Source organism: Ovis canadensis, chromosome 5 (genome assembly GCF_042477335.2).
Source record: "Ovis canadensis isolate MfBH-ARS-UI-01 breed Bighorn chromosome 5, ARS-UI_OviCan_v2, whole genome shotgun sequence".
NCBI classification, from domain to species: domain Eukaryota; kingdom Metazoa; phylum Chordata; class Mammalia; order Artiodactyla; family Bovidae; genus Ovis; species Ovis canadensis.
Window position 1 is genome coordinate 91,646,068 of NC_091249.1, and position 20,512 is coordinate 91,666,579.

General features: G+C 39.8%; 1 protein-coding gene across 2 annotated transcripts in view; it reads left to right on the forward strand.

Moving 5' to 3' along the window:
- The window catches only part of LOC138440471 (teneurin-2-like), a 319,019-nt gene that overhangs the window by 56,163 nt on the left and 242,344 nt on the right, over positions 1-20,512 (forward strand). Inside the window, exon 1 of one of the 2 annotated variants that reach the window (XM_069590030.1) lies at positions 9,697-9,915. The exons of the other annotated variant lie outside the window; for it this stretch is intronic. The gene's annotated coding sequence lies outside the window, so the exon portion shown is untranslated. Of the gene's footprint in view, positions 1-9,696; positions 9,916-20,512 lie in introns of those variants that run through there. 2 annotated transcript variants of the gene reach the window in all.

Here is a 20,512-nt window from a genome sequence, read left to right on the forward strand (position 1 = left end):
ATGTGTAATGTGGACCAATGGTCTCTGTATGGAATACAGCTTCAGATGCTATCACTTTTGTCTGGCTAAGAACACCACCTGTCTGCGAGTGAAGCAATGTGGGTTTTCCAAGGCTCACTATGTCTTCTTGGGCTCAACTTTTCTCATGATCTCAGATTCCTCATCTGTTAAGCCAAAGGGTTAGATAACAGGTTATTTGTTGGATACTTCTCATCTTTAAAATGTTAGGATTCTAAGATAAAAGCAAAACCCATAAATGTTTTCATAAGGACAGAAAGATGTTGCAATGTACTATCCTGAGTCCATCTCCCTAATATTAAGCTGTGACTCCCATAGCAATTTGTCTGTATAGTTCTGTTTTATGTGCATCTTGGGATATAATTATTTATGTATTTGCCTTACTCCCCCTCCTAAATTGCAGGTCAAAATGGATATAAAAATGACTTTATATAAAGCCCTGCCTAGGATAGGCATCCAGCACACACACACCTCCCCTGTATGGTTGCCTCCCACATTAATGATCGCGTGTGGCTTGTAGAATTGGGCATTGGAGCTTTATTTTTAATTTCCGATATGCTGTTCTTTCCTTCCTTTGGTAAAACTTCCCTGAACATCTGTTATGAGCAAAGCAGTGTGCTGGATGCTGTGAGGGTTATAAAGATTCCATTTCCTATCCTGGGGAGCTTCTAATAGTGGCAGTGCATGAACATCTGCATATGAGAGAGTCACCAATGTCAAGGGCCTGGGCAATGTCTGGCAATAGCCAGTGTTCAGTAAATGACAGCTGGTTTCTCCATCAGCTATGCATGCTATTTCTAGTGTTATTATTTTCATTATTTTTAGAATGGAAGATGGTTAAATGTGAAAAAAAAAAAGAAAAATCATCTTGTAATGATTAGACAGTGCTTCAAATGATGTGACTTTATCACAAGCATCTGCATTTGGTTAAAACTCTTTGGTGCTGCTTTGAAAAATGTATGGTGTTTCCTCACAGTAGGACCAGGCATCCAATCAGCTTTCAGGACGATGTCCAGAGTGGCTCCTGAGACAGCAATAGCAGCATCACTTAGGAACTGATTAGAAGTGCGGCTTCTCCTTGGGTTGATCAGAAACTTCAGGGTGGAGTCTGGCCGTCTGTATGTATAATCATCTATTTATTCTTGGCTGTGCTGGGTCTTCGTGGCTACACTGGCTTTTCTCTTATAGCTGCAAGCAGGAGCTGCTCTCTAGTTGCAGTGCGTGGGCTTCTCATTGCGGAGGCTTCTCTGGTTGCAGTGTCCCGGTCCTAGGGCATGTGGGTTCAGTAGTTGTGGCTCCAGGGCTCTAGAGCACAGTCTCAGTAGTTGCGGCACACAGGCTTAGCTGCTCCTTGGCCTGTGGGATCCACCTGGATCAAGGGTTGAACACGTGTCTCCTACACTGGCAGATGGATTCTTTACCCCTGAGTCACCAGGGAAGCCCCCAGCCATCTGTATTTAAATAAGCCTCTGGGTGATTCTGATGTGCCCTAAAGTATGAGAACCACTGTTGCAAGATGTTGGTAGAGCTGTGATGTATGGACCTGGGGAGGAGTGTGTGGCAGCGAGATGCCAAAGACAAATATGGATTGAAAGAAGAGGGATTCATAACCACCACCCTCACAGAGTTACAGCATGCAGAGGGAGTCAGTCATCAGTAAGATAAATTCACAGTCACAGACTCTGATGTGTGCTGCAAACCCAAAGTATGGGTGTAGGCGTGGCCTGTTCCAGAGAGAACTGAACATCTGTAATTCGGTCCAGACCCAGTCAGGAAGGAGTGTGAGCAGAGTTGGTGCCTTTCATGCTATATAGGTGTCAGGAGACCCTAAATCTGTTTGATTCTCACAGAAAGCCATAGAGCCAATTTAACAAGATACTTTTGTATAATTATTTTCCCTGTACTTTTCTTGGAGTTAGTGGCTATATCCTCTGATTTTTCTTAAGCTGACTCATAACTTTAATTATCCCTATAGACATGTGTATATAAATGTATATAGAACTATTTGTCAATGACTAGAATATTCAGAATGCAGCTTGCTTGGTACTATTGGATGATGATTAATTTGGATTAGATACCAGTTCTATACTAGGCACTACCCCTAAGTCTTTTTACACACAATTTCTAAATTAATTCTCAGATTTCTTCAAGTAAGAATTACTAATTCTACTGAAATGGCTCAGTAGATGGTAAATCACTTGTCCCACATCACACTGCTAAGAAGGGACAGAGGAGGCTTTAATCAGGCAATCTGTCTCCAGATTCCTCTCTCAACCCCTACGTGACAAGTCCATGGGATCAAATGCATTTCTAGTTGAAAGTATGTGCACAAGCAGGGAATGTGTACTTTTGTCTTGACCTGTGTGTTTCCCGCCCCCAGACTTCTCATGACTCGAAGATATCAGGTGCCATAGTTAATCGGATTTGAAGCATTCTCCAAAATGCCATACACATATCCAGAGCAGCTGAGAATTCTTAACGAATATAGATATAGAACTTGAGTCAGTCCTAAAATATGGCAAACCAGGACACAGATATGAGGATGTAAGCGTGGGTTTGGGGAGGCGAGTGTTATAAATAGATGATCAGGCATATTTCTGGGCGGATGCCGCTGGGAAAGGAGGAGTCTCTACCAGCGGGCACAAACCCGATCCTACGTCTTCCCTCTTCTACTTCCAGATTCTCTCTTTCTTGGCAACTGGTTAGGCTGTCCTTGTTGTCATATGTTTGCCTCAGCGTGCACTTTTGTGACATCTTTCCTCCCTTTAAATATTTTTGATGTTAATTTCATCTTTATGTTAAACGATATAAATAAAATCAGAGAAAAGCACACGATGTATATTTCCCCGATTGCACATCCCTCTTTACCCATTTGAGATGAGGAAGAAGTATAAAGTAGAAAAATGCAAACAAAAAGAAACATTCATATCTAATAGGAAGAATGCTGACAATGTAATAATTATTAATAAAAACAAATACACCTGGAACAATATCACCATACAGAATTGCTTGGAATGTATTTGCAAATTATAACTTTTTGTTGATTTAATTTCTAAGCTAAACCATATCCATTTTATTTTACCTTAAAAACTACATCAAAGAAAACCCTGAGGATTATCATTTTAAATTTCAGTTGTAACACAACATTGCAAATCAACTGTACTTCAATTAGAAAAATTTTTAAGAAACTAAATTTCAGTTGTGCAGGGAAGGAAAATTTTAGGCAGTCACATTTCCCTGGCACACTGGGCTTATTAAGTGCCTGAGATCAACTTCTGTAGATGGTTACAGGTCTAGACTATTCTCATTTTGACTTACATTTTCATGCATAGCTATTTTGATAGTCCCTAAAATCAGTGCATTTGTTGTGGAACCATGAATTCACTACTCATAGAAGTGAATTCACAGGTGCATTTTCTTTACTTGCCTTTACGCCTAATTGAAAACTGCCCCAGGACATGAAACTTACAAAGCAAGGTGACATGTTGCCACCAAGAAGGCATCTTTGACCAAGAAAGGCAAATACTTTTGATTCAGGCCAATAATAAGTATTTGGTTAGGTTAGCAGAAGGAGAAATATTTGCCAAATTTGTTACTTCCTGCAAAAACGGTCCCTTTTAAGAACTCAGCTCTCAATGAGAATTAAAGGTTTTCAAAACTGAGCAAAGGCAATTGTCTATAGGAGATGCAAAAAGCAATTTATATGCAGCTTTCCCAACACCAAATAGCTTTAGTGAAAACAGCACTGCTTTTATTCACTTTCTTTAAGTATGCTGGTTATTAATACATTTTGAAATTAATAGTTTGGAAATTTTCATACCTTTCTAACTAGGAGTCAATAGTACATCTCTACCTGCAAGAATGACTTGATGCATTCATTTTACCACAATGAAAGTGTCATTTAGAAAGCCATTAGAACAGAACCTTAAAATTAACATTGTGACCCTACAAGGAAACATTAAATGGGTTGAAAAGTAATGGTGTTGAAAAGGAAAGGCCTGCCTTTAAAGTACAAGTTTAAAAAAAAAGAGAGCGAAAGAGAGGGGAAAAAAAAAGCCACTAATGAATAATTACTTTAATGAGCCTCTGGTCTCAGGGCTGCTCACATTCACTTGCATTAATGCTGTGAAGTGTTGGATGGTGTGAACACATTAAAATACTCATTTTAGTGCTTTTTTGTTCACCGAAGCAGTGGCATATCCCAAACTCCTCCATGAGGTGCTCTTTGGCAATTGACCTTGTCACCAAAATACTAGTGCTGCCCAGGCAATCATTGTAGACACTGGGGCTGGAAATAACCATTAAGTCCTTGGACCTACTTGGAACCCTCTAGCCCTGTGGCACAGGGTCTCTTCCCATAGAAGACATTTTAGCCAAGCAGTTAATGCTGAAGACACCAATACGTGATGCTGTGTAGAAATATTACTTTTGCATAGACTTCAGGTGCTTCTAAGTCCATATATGTTAACTGAGCGAAAATAGAGTGTTTTAAGAAGTTGCTCTGAAGGGTAAATGAAATGACCTGAGCAAAAACTTGATACAGTATCATCCATAATAAAAAGAAAAAGGTAACTATTAGGTAAAAAGTTATATTTCCAAGCCTGGCTTACAAGGACCACCATGAACCTACCCAGTTTACTATCAGAGGTTATTGCATACCATTTTCCTTCCAACTCTTGCCTCCTCCTTTATGTTCTGGCCCAGCAGAGTCTTAAACTGGAATCACAAATATACTGGAAGGCTTGTAAATACAAATTGCTGGGCTCATCCTCAGAGTAATGATGGATTCAAAAGTTCACAGGTAATGTTGATGCTGCTGGTCTGTAGACCACACTTTGAGAAGCATTGGCCTCATGTACTATGTCCAGAAAATGCCACTGTTCCTTCTATACCAGAAATGTTGACACCAAGGCTCTGCTCATAGCACCTCATCCAAGTCCTTGCTAATTTCTGTAGCCAGAATTGGCTTTTCTTTCTTGCCTTGTTACCCTGTAACCATCAGTTCCATTTGCTTCTATAGTGCTCATTTCCTCGTGTGTTGTACTTTTATCTACCCATTTGTACTATGAACTCTTCCCAGGGCAGGGAACATGCCCTGTCCATCTTTGTAATATCAGGGTCCTATGTGTTGCCTGCCAACAGAGTTTACTAAATCAAGTCTGCTTGAATGAATGAACAACCAAACATTCATACCCTTTGTTGATCCCTTTGCTTTTTTAGGAGTAGTTTTCTCCTCTAGAAATGCTGTTATTGATTGAGAGTAAGTCCCGGTCTGTTCTTCAAGACCCTGGGCTAGTATTTTTTAAGTCACAAAACTTGTTCTAACCTGCTGGAATAAGCATTACTTCCCCTAGATACTCATTGCTCACAAGTGTTGTTTGCTCCTTCTTCGGACTGAGGTGTTTTGTTTTTTTTTTTTTAAAGTACTACAGCTATACCTTATTGATTTCCATGTCCGTGGAACCTAGTCAAGTGATGGAAGTTAGGAACCTCTTGGGAAAGGTATGTGGAATGAGTGAATGGGGAAGAGAAGGTTCTGAATGAAGGCAGCCTTGTTTGGGAAGTGAACTGAATTCATCACTGGTGTACTGAGCTCTCCATTCCCTTCCTGAAACCCTTTTCAAATATCTTTCAGAATCCCAGTGCCCTGGCCCTGCCACACTACAGGCTATATGAGACACAGAGAGTGTAGTTAGAAAGCTACCATTAAAATGCAAGCAAAATAAGAAACACCCCAAATTAAACAATAGCATGAGAATGAGTTGGAGATGCTGCTAGAAGAAGAACATGATGGAGACAATCTCTAAATTGACCAGTTTCAAATACTGAGCATCACGGTCTGGGGTGAAAGTGAACTGTGTTTGGATCATAACTTTGCCACCAGTCTTGTGCTTTAGTATTCTAAGTGTTGGTTTTCTTATCTGTAAAAAGGGAATACTGAATTATTATGGATATTAAATTAGGTGATGCATATAAAATACTTAGTAAAGTGCTTGAAATATAGAAAGTATGCAAGACACAGAGCCATGTGGGTTAGCTGTGATAAACTGTCAGTGATTAATGGGCTCAGGCTATGTCATGGACACAAAGATATGTGATTTTGTTCTTTATCTACAAGGAGTTTACAGAATAGTTTGGTAGGAAAAGTTGACCATACCCAAAGAAACCTTTGGTTATATGTTGTCTAGTATTTATCACCAAGTAAATAATCCAGTGCAGGTTTTAATGTGCTTGGAGTTCATGAAAGGTAGTGACCAGGGATGAAGGGCTTGGTTAATAATTATACTCCATAATATGTCATACTTGGGGAGCTGGAAGTTAAGAATTAATTGAAATATGCAAAATAAAAGGAAGGATTTGGGACTGTAGAATTTTCTAGCATGTAAGATTCCATATGTGTTTTTGCATATTGCTATAAACATTTATCTTTCAAGGATATGTCGAATGAAAAAAATGCACAACCTAAAAATTGATTGTTATGTATTATTCAGTGGACAAAACTGAGGATTTAGGCCTAAGACTCAACATCTAGGTAACTCTGAGGGACTGCACTGAAGAGGCAATGGGGGACTCATGGTATATGGGAGATTTTGCAACAAAGACCAGGTAGTTGGAACATCAAAAGATTACTGTTGATTAAAGAAAACCAGATATCTCAAGTTAAGGAATTTAGCACTTTTCTGTGTGTGGGAAGATGCAAAGCCTAGTCTCATTGACATCATTCCTTTGACATGCAGCTCAGCTATCTGGGGCTGGTGTCCTGTGCTTTCTCATCCTAAGTCTCCTCAGGGTGCAGCATCAGAGATGGCTGCAGTGGCTGACCGCTAGATGGGGGTGGGGTGTCAAGAACCTGCCTCTCTCCTGGGTCACCCTGCTCCCTCAGGGTTCACTGATGGGGCAGCTGTAATGCGATGAATGGATGGTAGCAGAAGCCTTGTTTACTGATATGGCAGGCAGTATTTTTCATTCACAAGTATATCAGTATAAACTCAATTAGATGGCTTGTGCATAATTAACATTATGAAAAGAATGACAGGAATTTTAATGGATTTATACAAAAATAGAAATATAGATCAGTAGGTGAGTATTCTTTTATAATATGCAGATATGCCACTCAGGAAAGATTTCCTAAGCCTCTCAGTTTGGATAGACATAAATGATAGTAGTGAACACATATAGTGTTGACTACATGTCCAGCCTGGGTCTAAGTGCTTTTATATTTGTGAAGCCATGCAATCCTCAGAACAGTATCTACTCAGGAGAACAGCATGAAGTAGATACCGTTAAGATGCTTCATTTATGGATGATGTGTTGAGACATGGCAACATTCGGGTATTCACAAGACCCCATGTGAACCCAAAGCAATATGGCCTTTGAGTCCGTATACTCAAGACAAATGTCACCGGAAGTTCCTGTTTGCTTGTCCAGTCTGAAAAGCTCTGCCTGTAGCCTGCCAGCACAGCTGGGGTTAAACATGTGGGACCACACCCAGGCCCTGGTTTCCTATCACACTGGCTGCCCTCCACTACCATCCACGTGGTGACAAGGATTCAGTCAATTCTCTCTGTGGTGAGTTTTTACTGCCAACCTCCTTGGGATACTCACACATTCCAAATGCTAGTCCCATCCTTCTGTTTGCTCAGACAAGTAAATTTGTCACTTGAAACGATCTTTTAATTGTTTCTTTTCCTCTGGCTTCTTTCCAGGGCTTTGTAGCAAATGTTAAATGCTGTTTAAAAAATGTTTTTTTCTTCTAGTGGAAGAGGTTAGCATGCGTGTTGGTTAACTGTTGCATTTTGAACTTCCCACTTGGTAACTGACAGCCTGTAATTAAGCAGAACTTGAACTCTGACCATGTCTACATGTAGTTTTGTAGCCTGTCATCAAATCACTGTAGAATATTTTCTGTGAAAATGGCAGCAAATGCAATGCTCTCTGGCTGAGCAGTATCTTATCATGGTGAGGTTAACACATTCTCTGATGGGTTGGAGACCTGGGAATTTTCTTACCATGTGAGGAACATGTTGATTTCTTCTTGAAAACATAGTTTTCTATATAATACATCAATGATATATTTCCCTTAGGGACACAGAAGCTCAAATCAGGGAAGAGAAGGTGAAGGGAGGGCATTTATTGAAATATTTAATATGTGCCAGGCTTCAAGATATGTTTTTTCCTGACTGCAGGATGGGGCGGATTACCTCTTACCTGTTCAGTGCTGATACTCCTGATTGAGGGCTTGTGAATTAACACCTTGGTAACAGCATACAGCTCAGATTTGGGGATTCATCTCAGACACCACTGGGGCTCCTCCTGGTCACCTGCCTTAGCTGTGTCAAAGAACTGGGACCTGAGAACCCATAACAAGACATAAGGGCACCAGGGCAAGAGTGCATGCTTAGTCACTCATGAGTCAGTCATGTCTGACTCTTTGCTGCCCTGTGACTGTAGTCCACCAGGTTCCTCTGTCCAAGGAATTTTCCAGGCAAGAATACTAGAGTGGGTTGCCATTTCTTACTCCAAGTAATCTTCCCAACCCAGGAATTGAACCCGCATCTCTTGCATCTCAAGTACTGGCAGGCAGATTCTTTACCACTGGTGCCACCTAGGAATCCCACTCTAGATGTAGGGGAGGCTTACAGAAAAGCCAGCTGCTTCCTTAGTTACCAAGACACTCCAGAGGAGCATGGATCAGCAGCAGTTCAGAGTTCTGAACCAGTAGAGAAATAAAAAGAGGAAGAAGATGAGGTGAAATTTTACTGTGTTGACTGATACTTATATTCATAATAAAAAATGGGAAAACATGCTCTGCTAGGCACAGTCAGAATTCAGAACCCCATAGAAATGCACCCCAGAAAGCCCCTTCCTGGAGAAAAAACCCTGCCCTAACCTCTAGCACTGTACCAAAAGTATGGACGGATCCTTCCAAAAATTATGATCTGGAGGAACAGGGTAGTATTGGTGCATCTCATGGGAAACTGGCTCTCAGAGCAGGGGTTGGGGAGGGGGCAGCCAGAGACTGGGCTATGGGTGAGCAGTTTTTCCTTTTAAATTTGCCGAGAAGATTAAGTCCCTTCTCCTTGCCCTGGGAAAAATTGAGGGGGGTGTCTAGGTTGACCAGGCATGTTATGCTAATAGATCCAGTCACAGGAGAGGAAATAGGAGAAGTTCTCCCTCGACCTGCGTTAGGTACATGAAATCCTGGAGGGTAGATGATAGTATAACAAGATACACAAAATATCACAGGATTAACGTGACACATCTTCCAGGAGCATCAATTTTACTGAACAATTTGGGGGAAATATTATTTTAATAGTAGCACAAATACAGAGATATTTATAGAACAGAATATAAAAATCTCCATGAATTTTTAAAACAAAGCACAATACTTTAAAGCTCTTTCAGGCTTACTTTGGGCCGCTTTGGGCTAAGCCCCCAGGTCCCTCAGGGGTATATGTTCATTTCTCTCTGCCTAGGGTAAATTCAGTGAAAAAGTCTGGAAGCTCTCCGAGGACACTGAGCTTGTCACATGAAACCTTTATTAAAGCACCAGTATGAACTTGGCAATGTTAGCATTTTGAAAAGCAAGGAGAGGGATTCAGAATGAGAGAGAGGCAGTCATCAGAGAGGCACGTGACCAAGGAGGCAGACACGCAGCACGGTGTCGAATGGGAGGGCCAGCCAGTGGGAAGGGAAGAAGAAAGGAGGAAGGGGGTATGGGAGAAAGACCATAAGCAGCTAAGGACAGAGTGGCTAAGGCAACACTTTCCTAAGGGAAGGGGAAGCACTGGAGGCCAGAGCTGAGGCAGATGCAGCCTCCTTGTCCACTTCCTTTTGTGGCCCAGCCATGACACACGGCTGTGCATGCAGGACTCTGCTGGGGATGCTCTGAGTAAGGTATGTCTGCCATGGGATTTTATTTGCAGAAAGGCAGTGCTTACTCCAGTCCCCTGGAAGTTTATGTATGTCTGGTTGATCATCTGACCTCTCCATGGACTAGATGAGAGGCTAGGATAGAGTGGAGTAGGTTAGGGTCGGGTGGAATGGGTTAGGGTCGGGTGGAGTGGGTTAGGGGAGAATTCAATGGAATAGAATGGAATGGGATGGGGTGGAAGAGAAGTCCCATTCTGTGAAGCAGGCCTTGGTACCATAAGTTGAAAGCCAAATACCTGTGGAATCTAGGCAGGTAGAAAAGGTGTATAGTTGTGATAATTAAGTGCAGGGTATTGAGGGTGGGTGCCTTGTTTAAAGACACTCAAATTGAGAAATAAAAAATCTGGCTGACTAGACATTCCCTTTCTGCTATTATTCATGTTTTTCAAATGTGAGAAATGAGGCTCAGGAATTAGTTTCCTAAGGCTACAAATCCAGTAAAAACCAAATTTAATCCAAAGATCTTTATTTTATTTCCAAAAAAAAAAAAAATTATTGTGACATCTACTTCAGAATTTCCAAAATCTTTCAAGAATATTCACTACAGAGGTAGAAACTCATGGTCCTCCAAGGAAACGTGGTTTTCAGAATATTTACCCAAAGAAGAGTTATCAGTTAAAATACTGCTATTTAACAAAAACAGTGACAACTAATATTTAAATAGCATGTTTCAAAATAAACAAAAACAGCAAAACCAGGACTCCTGAAAGTCAAGAGAAGAAATGGTTATTGATTTGGAAAAAAATAATTGCTTTAACAGCAGAAAGATTTTAATATGAAACTTAAAAAGAAACTGTCAGTTGGTGCAGTCAAAGACTCATTAATAGCCAGATATTGGACACCTTTTTCACTATTATCTTGGTAACATCACTTTATATAATGAATTTTGATTTTTCTTGGCATACGTGTGTAAAGTCCAATAAAACACTAAAAGGAAAAAAGATAAAAATTAGTGGAGGTGAATGACTTTTCTAAGTGGGTGATTGTTCATAGCATTCATTGTTAGCAGTAGATTTTTACAACATACACTTGCAATATTCTAGTTCTTTTATTTTTATGAGAGCTGGTCATGAATGTAGATTTCCCCCCAGCAAGTGGAGAGTTTATGAAAAGCCTAGGCAGAGTAGAATTGGATTCTAAACCTGACCTGGCTGAGTTTGCATATTTTCTTTATCCAGAGCTGTGACCTAGCATTATTCAGCTTTCTCTAATCCATTTTTCCTACTGTTTTTTTGGATAAACACGTTTCGTTGACAAGCACTATCACCATCTTGGCTAAGGAGATTCAGGTCCCTTGGTACATAGTCTCCCTCCTGACTCCAGGCTGCAGTTTAAGCGTCCTGGTTTAACTCTAGCCACAGAGGTCTTAGCAAAAACTTTAAAACACCCACATAGTAAATTACCCCTCTTCTGGATGTGAAGCCACAAAGGAAACATTGTTGTATCCTCACACTTGTGAACAATTCTATTGTTAAGGATGGTATATTAAGCCAGTAGCCTTATTCATTAATACAAAATACAGCAGAGTACATTTTCAAGTATGTGCAGTGAACTGCATACATAGTGCACATTATCGGCATCAGAGCTGTGCTGAGGGAATTTAGCTTAAACTGTTTAGAGACACACCATAATAGTTGCCTGTAATTGTTTCAAAATTGGTTTTCTGTGGTTTAGAGCTGAGTTTTTATTATTGTTGTTATTTATTAATCTCATTCTATGTCTGTCACATCTGATCCTGGTTTTCCTAGCACTTCTAAAACAGGAACGCTTTACGATGATTTTATTTCATCAAGTAATTGCAGTATGACACTTCACCTTTAAGGGAATTGGAGCTCTGTACATTTTTAAGCTATTAACAGAATTCCTTACATTTAGCATAGAATTATAGGTCTACTGAAAGCAAGTGTTTGCCAATAAATAGAAAATTGTGTTCTCATTTATCCAAGTTCTTTAAAAAAAAAAACTCCATATCCTTGGTTTTTATTATTTCTTCATATTTTGACAATTCTTGTAGAAACATATAATGAACTTGGTTATTTATCCTGATTCATTGAGAGCTGTGTCAAAAGCAAGGTAAAGAAGTGGATTTTATTTGCAGTATTACATTAGTACACATGGATTTTCCATTTTAATGAGACAGGTAACAAAGTAGCATCCAACTCCTTATTCCACCCCACTCATTAATGTACTACACAAATACGGATAACTTCTAAGCTCTATATTTAATGAGGAAGGGGATTAACCTTTAAATGTATTTATTACTTCTATTTTGCATTTAAAAATCTTGCCATTACACCAGTATTTTCTCAATTCAGTCTTTTTTGTATTTCTTTAGCTATTTCCCATGTTGGAATATCAACTCTATTGGGCTGCTGCTGCTGCTGCTGCTAAGTCGCTTCAGTCGTGTCCGACTCTGTGCGACCTCATAGACGGCAGCCCACTAGGCTCCCCCGTCCCTGGGATTCTCCAGGCAAGAACACTGGAGTGGGTTGCCATTTCCTTCTAATTTTTTAAAATTTATTTTTAATTGAAGGATAATTGCTTTACAATATTGTGTTTGTTTCTGCCATATATCAACATGAATCAGCCGTAGGTATACATATGTCCCCTCTCTCGTGAACCTCCTACCCACCTCCCACCCCATCCTACCCTTCTAAGAGGGCTATTATTTTTTCATCTGTGGTTCTATCTCATTCCTCCTCACTGTGGTCTGAGCCTCACTGGTTGAGCTAAAAAATGCATTACTGCTGTTGGTTGTCTCCAGCCTGGGTCCTCAGGACAGTGAGTCCCTCCACTTTTCAGCTGCAAGTCCCCCACAGATGTTGATGCTGATAGGATGTATGGGAGGCAGTGGAAGTGCCACTGCCTTGGATTATTGGTGCTGACTGTGAATAAACCAGTGGAGGGAGCAACAGGGGAACACAGTGTTCAGAAACTCTCAGGGCTCCAGCTGTGTTAAATCCTGGTCATCATGTTTGCTTGTCCTTGTCCAAATTTCTCCCTATCTGCCTTTGTGATTGAGCTAATTAGATCACATTTTGCTCTCTCTCCTGTTTCTTCTTCATTTACTTCTTTCTTTTTTCACTGTGACATCATTAGAATGAAGAAGGAGTTCTGCTACTAAGATGGGCAAGAGCGGTACATCCTCAAAGCAGCCTTAGCGGGTCCTTCTTCCATCTGATCAGATTCCAGTTGAATTCGTGGCTCACCTCACTCTCATGGTGGACAGAAGTTCTCTTCCTCTGATTTCCTTTCATCTCAGGCTGTAGATATTTTATCTGTTTTTCTAAAATCTCTGGCTACATTAGTCTCCTCAGCCTGCTACAACAAAACACTGTAGACTGGGTGGATTAAACAACACACACCTGTTTGATCACAGTTTTGATGCTAGAAATTCCAAGACCAAGGTGCAGACTGACCTGGCTCTTGCTGGGGCCCTCTTCCTGATTTACAGGTGGCTGTTTTCTCACTATTTCCTCATATGGCAGACATATGCCTCTCTCTCCCTCTTCTTGGTATGTGCGCAGTCACTTCAGTCATGTCCAACTCTTTGCGACCCCATGGACTCTAGCCAGTCAGGCTCTGCTGCCCATGGGATTCTAGGCAAGAATACCAGAGTCGGTTGCCATGCCCTTCTCCAGGGGATCTTTCTGGCCCAGGGATTGAACCCAATCTCTTGTGTTTCCTGCATTGGCACTCGAGTTATTTACTGTTGGCACCACCTGGGAAGCTCAATCCCATCCTGAGGATCATACCCTCATGACCTCATTTAGCCCTAACTACTTTCCAAAGGCCCATTTCCCAATACCATCACACTGGGCTTAAGGCTTTAACACATGGAATTTGGGGGGAAGACAGTTCAGTCCATAGCACTGACCTCCTCTGTCTTCTCTGTTTTAAACTTGGTCTTGTCTCTACCCTTTTCACCATTACTTAGTATCTTTACTAAAGTTGGATTCCGTTTTAAAAGGAAATATTCTATCAGCACTGTCAGTAGAAGACTAATATCAGTTGCCATGATAAAAGTTAAATTCATAAGTACAAAACGATGGTAAAAAAAAGATAAGTGTTTTTTCTGGCTCTCATGTAGCACACTTGGAGAGCACTGGTGAAAACCATGTTCAGGTTCTGAATTCAAGATTTGCCTTAGATGTGCCAATATTCTACTGATGTAGTTTGAGAGTTGGTTCAAGCCATGCAGCTTTTGTATGACAATACTAAATCATCTTAACCTAGTTTAGAACAAATCTAGAGTAGGGAAAATGGGGAAGAATTGTGACTCCTTTCTGAGTCCAGATTTATAGTTGCTAGTGATATATATTTGTTTCTTGATGTGAGTTCTACTGGCTACTGCACTTTAATTGGTAGAACCGTAATCATTTAGGCTATTAACAGAAACTAGTCATGTGTTTTCAAAGAAACTGGTATGAATTAGAATCTTTCATTAAAGATCAATCAGCCATTTTCACATTTCAAAATTTGACACCATTACGTTCTTGATGGGAGAGCAAACTGACCATAAAATTCATCTAATCCTTTTTCTAAGGGTAGGAGTCAAGAAAATAAAAATCTATCTATATTAGCTGCTTAAAATATTTATATTATTAATTCTGGCATAACTACTTCAAGAGTAAGATTATGAAGTGATTTAGCCAACGTTGCTTGAACGTTAGGCATAGGGAAGCAGCCGAGGAGTCAGCCCTGTTACTGTCTGCTCTGATCTCTAAGGTTCGGTTTCAGAGATTTAGAAAAGAATCAGAGAAATGTTTACCTAAAAAAAGAATCAAAGAGACATCTAGCTGTCAGTAAAATGGCCTATCTTGCTTTTCTAAGTGCAAGATAAAGAACTTAAAATATACTGAGAAACATTTCATGAACTTTTTTTTTTTAATTGGCTCAGAGAAAGTTTCTTAAGGAACCCATGAGTGACCCACAACTGTAGTCATGGACAGGAAATTCAATGACTTCCTGGAAAAAGCTGAACATTTAGCTGTGATAGAGGCAACGCAGTTGGTTCTAAGAACCTTGAAAGAGTAGTAGACCGATGTCTTATAAATTCGAGCTGTCACCTAGAAACTTTGATCTCCAGCAAGGCATTGAACTTCACTGAGCCTCAATTTTTCCATCTATAACTATACTTGTATGGCCAAATTTCAGTGATCTATTTTGCATATATCTTTTCCTATCATTTCTGCTTTATGCAATCTGGCTTTAAGTGTCAGCATTTCCTCTACTGATACACAGAGGAAGACAATGAGAATTAAAATGGATTTTTTTTTTCTGTCGTCGTTGTGAATGAAGGTGTCAGAGAATATGTTATATGTATGTGAAAATCTGGGTATTTTTTATGATCTGTATACAGTCAAATTGTATCATACATAGATTTGCATATTGGGTGTATAACCAAATGTCAGAAGGAGTTTAGGGCATGAAACTCTGAACTTCAAACAAAATTCATAAGCATCTGGACATATGCCCTTTTTTGTTTTTCTGTAATAATCTTGGTAAAATAAATTCTGGGAGGCTTTTGACATATATATTTTTATGTGAGAAACACTTTTCCCTGAGTTAAAGTCAATCACCAACTCATGGTAGTAGATTATTTTGCCATACAGAAAATTTTATTGCAGTGCTTTATATAATTCATGTATGTGTAGCTTATCTATCCCTTACAAATTCTACAGAAGATTTAAGGCAGCTGAAAAAAGGAAAAATACACAACAGAAGTATAAATTTGAAAACAAGATGATTTAGGACAAGGGAAATGTAAATAAGTTTGAAAAGTCAAAACCAGGGCCTTAAGGACCTTAAAGCCTTTCGTCCCTTTCATAATGGTTGGTTCCATGTTGCTATTATTAGTTCCATGTTGCTCTAGTCACTTTAATGTATATTTTTACACTTCATTCTGGCAGTAGTGTCATGAGAAGGATTTTACTCTCTTTTCTCCAGATGATGAGTCTTATTTTTACAGAGGTCGAGTGATTTGCTTCAAGTTTCTTAGCTAAAAAGTGGCAAAATTCCAAATTGAATGTAATGCTAATTCCAATACTTATTTGAAATTCCACAAACACTACTACACAATATCTGATTACTACTATCGGTTGATTCAATGTTTGTCTCCTTCACTCGTCAGCTTATTCTTCTCCCTTCCAACCATGGTTCCCTTATGTAGGTTTATGTTTTTAGAAGCTGGAATTAAATATTTCATATTCGTAGATTCTCAGATTTCATCTAAGACATACAGCATTGAATAGAGTTTCTGGAGAATATTTGAGAGACTTATAATAAGAAAAAAATCTTTTGTAGAATCATATAGGGTGAAGGTTGTCCAGTATATGATGACAGAAATGCTATCAAGTTACTGTAAGTCAGAACTACTGTCCCAGACTCTGCTTTCAGATTTTTTAGGGATCCAATGACTCTACGGCAGAGTGACAACAGATGGGAGAAGAGTGTTTGCATGCTCAGTTGCTTCAGTTGTGGCCAGCCCTTTGTAAGACTGTGGACTTGTAGCCCACCAGGCTCCTCTGTCCATGGGATTCTCCAAGCAAGAATATCAGATTGGATTGCCATGCCCTCTTCCAGGATATCTGGAAGAATGATATATATGGGCAATGGGAATTCTCTGAAAATACTAGGGGTTTCCTGGGCATCTTGTGATTAAGACACTGTGCTTCATACTGCATGGGACTAGGGTTTGATCCCTGGCTAGGAAACTAACATCACAAATGCCACATGGCATGGCCAAAAGAGGAGAAAAAGAAAATTCTTATTATCAATAGCTTAATCAGGAATAAAGACAAACACTTAAAATTAGCATGCAGGCTCTGTTCTGGACCTACAAATAAAATCAGGTGAGCTGTGGAGGGCATGGGGGCAAGATTGTGGTATACAACTTGGCAGCGGTCTCCCTTCCCATTTTACATTGGGCCTTCTGTTCTGCTGTCTGCCTCCTTCACTTTCTATGTAACATAGTTTGTAGGTTTTGTTTTTTTTTTCTCTTCAGTTGATTGAGGCTGCCTTTGGAATATGTATCAGCCAGATTCTCCCCCCGTGGAAGTGTGATCAGGAAGGAAAGGAGACCACATACTGCGATTTGCTGCATGCACACGCAGCTCTATTTTTATTGTATCTTAGTCAATGGAAATTAATTGCTAATTATCCAAACATTTCTATGATAATATTTCAAGCTCTCTTGTAGCAGATGTGGCCTAAACTATATTTGGAAGGGAGTAGATGGTATTATCTTTCTGATGGGAAGTGTTGCATGGGGCTTTTAACATTTTTTGCACCATTTTTTATTTCTGAAAGAAAAGTGGCTATCCTTCTTTTGAACATTTGTTAAATATTCATACTGACCAGAGTAATTATGCACTGACTATATTGGCAAACATATAACTCTGTCAACTTTAAGAAATTGGGAAATGAAATTAAACATTTTGTGGATAATATATTCAGTTATGTGCTCATATAGACATATAGATTGTTTAAATAACCATCACCACGATGCATTTGCAGTCATTGGTAATGACAGACTTCTCTTTTTTGGGGACTCTCATGCTGAATTATTCTCTTTTTTTATTGCTTTAGATGCCTGTCCTTCAGTGCCTGAACATTGCTTTTTCATTTCCCCTTTATGAATGCTAATAATATAATGGGTACAGCACTCGCTATTTTTAGTAATTCAGCATTTCCTTATATTTATACTGTGAACAAACTTGAGAGAGTTCAACTCTGATTAAAACAGATAATTTTCTCTTTTTTAATAAGAATAATGTAGGACTGATACATAGTGAGGACAAAAGGAATTTGATGGGCACAGTGTCAAAGCTTAATTGTGTCAATAATTATTTGTGTATTAGTGCCAAGATTTTAATGAGAAGTAGTCACTTGTGTGTAATCATGATCAATGACAAGTAGTTAAAATATCTTCATGAAGTGGCAAACTGGGGGAAAAAATGAAGCGGTATTAACATTGCCTACAGTTCCTTACATACAAACCCGTCTGAAATCCATGAGCATTAAAAACTGAACTCCCTGTAAGGATGTTGCTGTGGGTGTATAAATGTGTGTGTCTCCAAGATTTTTTCCATACATTCTAAGCTTGTTAGGTTGTTTAGGGGGAAGGACTCTTGAAGCCTTGCTCACCAAGCTGTCACTCCTACCCTGAGATATAGTCCTCTCTATGGATATTTTCACTGCTATGTTATGATAATGGCTCTTTCCTTTCCACATTCATGCTTTCCAAGTCTTTAGGATTTATCACCCACCATCCTGACAACTGTGGCTCTACTTTGCTTAAGATCCTGGCATTTTCTAAGTGGCTTGTTCTTAACTTGTATCCATGTTTTTAAGCTAGCAAATCTGAGTGGCCCCCACCCATGTTAAATCCTACAGAAGAGGAGTGAAGGGAATCATAGGAGCCCTGAAGCATCCTTGGGGGAGTTGAGACCTACAGTGGCTCAGATACCTGCTCTTTGTCACTACAACATGTAAGGTCAAGTGTAAGCTTTATCAGTCATGTGGCAGAAGCCCAGAAACCAGTTCCCTTAAGTATTATTCACACTACTGGTTTCCTTGTGGTAAACTTTGGTTATCTGCCTCAACTAACCTCACATTGTGAGTGAGGACATGGTGATCCAAGTTAGTACAGTGTTGTGGTCCTCATAGGCACTGGAACAAACTTATTTACCAATGAGCATTACAAGGCTTGGATGCAACTGTTGTTAGGTATAATTGATACAATAGCTATGAAATGGTTTGCTTGACAATAATGTGCAAAGAGAAACACGATTTATGGATTTTCCAAATTGCATTTGCCTTTACCTATAATTCAAAATTAACCTTAGTGGAGGGATTGTTCATGGGTTTTCTGTACATTACCATCATTTGTTAGAATGCCTATATTTTATCTCCTTCATTATAATTTCCTTCAATCTGATTTTTCTTTTGTGAATGATGTTTCTAGAGCTGGAAATCAGTGTCTTATATATTGTACATTTATAAGGCTTTTTTCCACTTCTTTTGGTATCTTATGAGTGAACCCTTTCCCGTATGAATATTCACTGAGAAGAAAAAAAAAAAAACGCATACAGACACACACCAACCACAAAGTGGTTGCTGGTAGCAGATTTTGAGTAGGCCTTAACCACCGAGTTGAAGTCTGGAGACTTGCTGACATTTTGAAAATAGTTTTTAGAACAAAATGTCAGATGATCGGAGCTATATATCATGCACGAGCAAATTGTGCAGCTGATGCTAACTAAGCCGATTCCTCCCGAGCCGCACGAGGATGGATGACCACTTTGCTTTTAGGAGAACTAAATATATCCACATGTATATGCCACACACCACATTCAGCACACACTTTGCTCTGCCAGGCTTATACATGATCCGTCATTGACTGACACCTGTGTGAACCAATGCGATCCTGGCAACCTGGCATTATTTTTGAAACGAAGCCATGGCCAACGGAACGTCATTCCATGTCCCAACTTTGGACCAATGGCGCTGCCACTCTTCTGTGATGGCTCATCAAGGCAGCTGTGCTGTATTCACATTGAAATGAGGGGATTTTTAAAACCCAAGCAGCTGTATTATTCAGACTTAAAATAAAAGCTTAGTTTCCCCAAATGGGTGTGACGTAAACATCTCATTAAATATTTTTAATTTTGAAAAAAATATTTTAAATGCCAGTGACTGCACGGGTATTGGCAGCAGCTTGCGTTTGTGTGTGAGCTCCTGGAAGGAGGTCTCCTTGCTCTTTAATGGTGTTCATGTACCCTTCCTACTATTAGGACTCCATGGGGGACTGTTCCACGCTACAGGTGGCGAGTGATTCAGAAACACTGTATACACATTCTGGCTGTTTGATGACTTCCAATTAGGTAAACTCTTGTTGCAGAAGGAAACCCAGCTGCTTTGTCCAGGGCCACTTCATTTTCTTGAGTTACAGTTCCCAATAAGCTAAATCTGAAAAAGGTCAAAGGTTTCTTTTCTCTGAAATTCTTGTTTGGCTTCTCTGGGTAGTGTTGGGTGCTGGCCACGATTTACTAAACAGTGCACATTCCCAGGAGGGTATTAGCTACAAATTGGCACCTGCCATTGGCCCTTGCCATCTCCATCTATACGGATTAATTCATGTGCTGCTGCAGCTGCTGATTTTCAACACCCTTGAAAGGAGTTCAGGGTGGAGAGCAGAAATGAGGCGTTCTGTGCTGGAGGGAAAAACTGGCAGAACAGGTCTTCAGAGAGTTAGATATTCTCAGGAGCCGATTTTATGAGCCCAATTCTTGTATCTTCTCATATCTAGAAAAGCACTTCATGGTGACATCTGTTCCTCTTGACTAGCAGAAACCTGCAAAAAGAAAAAAAAAAGTGCTTGATTGCATGTACTTCCCCTTCACCAGAATTCCATATATACTGGCATTCCCCCCTGCTTCTTTGGAGCAGTTTCTCAGAGCTCTCTGATATGCTGTCTCCTGGGCTATAGTCCTCATTTTGCCCCACATAAAATTCGACTCACAACTCTCAAGTTGTGCATTTTTTTAAGTCAGCAGGG